This window comes from Humulus lupulus, chromosome X, assembly GCF_963169125.1.
Source record: "Humulus lupulus chromosome X, drHumLupu1.1, whole genome shotgun sequence".
NCBI classification, from domain to species: Eukaryota; Viridiplantae; Streptophyta; class Magnoliopsida; order Rosales; family Cannabaceae; genus Humulus; species Humulus lupulus.
Window position 1 is genome coordinate 95,147,504 of NC_084802.1, and position 4,958 is coordinate 95,152,461.

Sequence of the window (4,958 nt, forward strand, 5' to 3'; positions counted from 1 at the left end):
GAAGACATAGCCCCCCACCTGGAACTCGACGTTCCTGCGCTTCGGATTCGCATAACTTCTCTGTCTACGAAGTGATGTGAGCATCCGAGCTCTGATCTTTTCAATAGCTTCATTGGTCCTCTGAACTGCCTCAGGACCCAAGTATCTATGCTCACCCAACTCATCCCAATGAATAGGTGATCTGCACTTCCTACCATACAACATCTCATAAGGAGCCACTCCTATGGTCGCCTGATAGCTGTTGTTGTAGGAAAACTCTATCAGGGGTAGATATTTCCTCCAAGACCCCTCAAAATCCAGTACACATGCTCTCAGCATGTCCTCCATTATCTGGATAGTCCTCTCAGACTGACCATCAGTCTGAGGATGATACGCTGTACTGCACTTTAGTTTCGTGCACATTGCCTTCTGCAAACTTCCCTAAAACTTAGAAGTAAAAGTGGGGTCTCGATCTGACACAATCGACCTCGGAGCTCCATGAAGACATACTATCTCTTTTACATAGAGATCTGCATACTGGTCAACGGTATAAGTCGTCCTCACTGGTAGAAAGTGAGCTGATTTGGTATATCTGTCTACAATCACCCATATTGAATCATGTTGACCCACCGTCTTAGGCAATCCCACCACAAAATCCATTGCGATGTCTTCCCATTTCCACTCTAGAATATCTAAGGGTTGTAATAATCCTGCAGGTCTCTGATGTTCAGCTTTGATCTGTTGACATGTCAGCCAATTGGCTACGTACTCGGTTACATCACCCTTCATCCCCGGCCACCAATACAAAGTTCTTAAGTCCTGGTACATCTTCGTGGTGCCAGGATGTAAGGAATGCAGAGTGGTATGAGATTCATCAAGAATCTCTCGTCTAATAACAGCATCCATCGGAATGCAAATCCGATCCTTATATCTTAGCAGGCCCATATCTGATATGGAATAGTCCCTAGCTGCTCCAGCTAGGACATCCTCTCTAATCTTCACCAAATGTGGCTCTTGTAACTGACTTTCCTTTATCCTTTCTAGGAGAGTAGACTGCAGGGTAATGTTGGCTAGCTGGCCCACTACTAACTCAATCCTTGCCCTGGACATATCCTCCGCTAATTCCTTGGATATCTGCCTCACATTATACAACTGCCCTGGACCTCTCCGACTTAGGGCATCAGCCACCACATTGGCTTTCCCTGAATGATAAAGAATATCGCAGTCATAGTCTTTCACCAGTTCCAACCAACGCCTCTGTCTCATATTCAAATCCTTCTGTGTAAAGAAGTACTTGAGACTCTTATGGTCTGTATATATCTCACACTTCTCTCCATAAAGGTAATGCCTCCATACCTTTAATGAAAAGACCACAGCTGCCAACTCTAAATCATGGGTTGGATATCTCTGCTCATAATCCTTTAATTGACGTGATGCACAGGTAATCACCTTTTCTGCCTGCATAAGGGCACATCCTAACCCCTGCCTCGAAGCATCGCAGTAAACCATAAACTTCTCCTGACCAGTCGGAAGACTCAAGATTGGGGCAGTAATCAAACGCTGCTTTAACTCCTGGAAGTTGTTCTCACATCTATCTGACCATGTAAACTTCTGATTCTTACGTGTCAACTCCGTCAGTGGGGACGATATTCTTGAGAACCCTTCTACAAATTTCCTATAATAGCCTGCCAATCCAAGGAAGCTTCTAATCTCGGAGGCATTCCTTAGCCTCGGCCAGTTCTTAACAGCTTCAATCTTAGCTGGGTCTACCTTGATCCCATCTCTACTAAGGATATGACCTAAAAATGTCACTTGTGGTAACCAGAACTCACACTTCTTAAACTTCTAACTTATACTCCCTCAGTCTCTGCAAGACCAACCTGAGGTGATGCTCATGCTCCTCCTCTGACTGTGAATAAACCAGGATATCATCGATAAAAACAATCTCGAATCGGTCCAGATAGTCCTTGAACACCCTATTCATCATGTTCATAAAAGCTACCGGAGCGTTAGTCAAACCAAATGACATAACGAGGAACTCATAGTGCCCATATTTGGTACAGAAGGCTGTCTTGGGTATGTCTTCATCCTTAATTCTCAACTGGTGATAACCAGATCGAAGATCTATCTTTGAAAATACCATTTTACCTTGCAGTTGATCAAATAGGTCATCTATCCTTGGTAGAGGATACTTGTTCTTGATAGTCAATTTATTCAGTTCTTTATAGTCTATGCACATCCTTAGAGAACCGTCCTTATTTTTCACAAATAACACTGGCGCACCCCATGGCGAGAAACTGGGTCTAATAAAACCCAGATCCAACAACTCCTGTAACTGTACCTTGAGCTCCCTCAACTTTGCTGGGGCCATTCTGTAAGGTACCCTAGACACTGGCCCTATCCCTGGTGCCAACTCAATAACAAAGTCGATCTCCCTGTGCGGCGGCAACCCTGGTAAATCTTCTGGGAACACATCCAGGAATTCACAGAACAACCTAGTCTCTGATGGTCCCAATGGCATGACCCGAGTGGTATCCACCACATTGGCTAGGAATCCTATGCAACCTCCCTGCAGTAGGTCTATTGCCCTTAACGCTGAAATCATGGGTATTCAGGATCCATGCACAGTGCCAACAAATACGAAAGGTTCCTCACCCTCAGGTTCAAAGGTTACCATCTTCTTCTTACAATCAATGGTTGCTCCATATCTAGTTAGCCAGTCCATTCCCAAAATCATGTCAAAGTCGGACATAGCTAACTCTATCAAATCAACCGATAGCTCCCTGCCATCAACCATCACTGGTAAAGACCTAACCTATCTACTGGAAACCACCAATTCCCCAGTGGGTAGTAACGTCCCAAATCCCACAGCATAAAACTCACAGGGCCTACACAAACTATCAATAATCTTACTAGATACATAAGATTGTGTAGCACCAGAATCAATCAGCACATAATAAGATATGTCAGCACTAAAAAGCTAACCTGTGACCACTGAGGGCCTAGCCTCTGCCTTAGCTTTTGTCAATGCAAATACTCGAGCTGGAGCTGAGCTGTTTGGCTTCTTAGGTTCTTCATTCTTTAGTCTTGGGCAGTCTTTCTTGAGATGCCCCACAAGTCCACATACAAAACAGGCCTTCGCCTGACACTTACCCAGATGACGTCTCCTGCATCTGGCACATTCCGGATATGTCTTCCAGTTCTCATTGCCACCCTGGCGGCCAATCTGTGCACTCTATGGCCCCCTATCAGGTCTAGGAGTTGAACTAGTATTCAGAGTCTTCCTTTTCTGGTCGCTGGGGCCTCCGCCCCTACTTGATCCTGAGAAGGGAGGTCCCATCCTCCTCATATCCCTCCTGGCTGTGTTATCGCACCATATCTTATTCTCAGCTCCCTCTGCAGTAAGGGCTCTCTCCACTACTTGAGCATATGTCGTCACTCCAGGTACAGTGGTAATTCTGACATCCCGGGCTATCATAGGCTGAAGGCCTTGAAGGAATCTTTCCCTCCTCGTCCCATCAGTGGGCACCAAGTCTAGAGCGAACTTGGCTAATCTGTCGAATTTCAGGGCATATTCGGTCACTGACATACCCCCTTGCAACAGTTTACTGAATTCCTCGGCCAACGACCTCATTGTAATACTTTTCATTGAAGAGGATTTTAAACTCTTCCCAACCCATTGTAGTTACATTTCTAGTTTGGGACACCACCTCCCACCAGATTCGGGCATCCTCCCGAAACATGTACGTGGCATAGGCCACTCTTTCATTGCCCACAACTCTCATGAAATCCAAAATAGAGGTAATCATGGCCATCCACTACTCTGCCTTAAGTGGATCAGCACCACCCTAAAAAACTGGAGGGTGCTGCTTTCTGAACCGCTCATATACCAACTCCCAGCGGTTTTCCAAGTCTGTCTGCTGTTGTAAGGCCGGTACTAGAACAGCATATGGGGCCCCTGATCTAGCGTTCCCAGCCAGAACCTGCTGTTGCCTTAACTGTTGAATCTCTTCATTCTGCCTCTGCAGTTGAGCTTGCAAGTTTGCAAGCAGCTGTTGTCAGTTCTCAGGGGCTGGCGAAGGGTTCTGACCCTGATCATTACTTTCGGCCTAATTCCCAATGCCAAATGGCTCATTAGATTGCCCTGGAAGCATACTTCCAAGTTTATCTGCAATCAGTGACTCGTCTTATCAGGCAGTAATAACAATATCTCACATCAACCCACGGTTCAAAATCGATCGAATAAACATCCACATGCTTTGACAATGCTAATAAGCATCCTAATAGTTCACATACAATATTCATGCTAATAAGCAGAGAAATTCACGATATCACTTAAATAAGATGTTAATAAGCATATTCTTGGCATGCATAACCACTTAACAAAGCTAATAAACAATTTCCTTTAGCATGTAAAGGCGTTGATAAGCGTCCTCTATCCTGGGTATACATACAGCAGCGCTAATAAGCGTTTTTGACATTCATCAAGTTCAATGATGCTAATAAGCAATCCTATAGCATTTACAAATACCTATCATGCTAATAAACACGTTCTCAACCTACATACAATAGTCAAGGGCCAGGCCCTATCAGAATAACTCATGTTCTTGTTTAAACTAGCAGGTAAAGCACACATAATTCATTTAAGCAAATATACACATAACTATATTAATAGTTACCCAACCCTGAGTCGAGCTTGTCTTTAGCAGTGAATGTACATGCCCAGTCCAACATCAGGAACCCTTAAACCTTGGCTGCTCTAATACCAAGTTGTAACACCCTGCTAATTAGGGTCTGTTACCAAGTGTGTTTTAAACCAGTGTTGGACTTGCTAAACAAGTCATTTGGACTAAATGTGTGACTAAGTCATTAAGGTTTAGGTATTAAATCTTTTGGTCAACTCATAAGTATTTTCATTAAATTAAAAGCATGTTCCTTACATGGGATCCCAAAGAAAACAACAGTTTAAAAGTTGATTA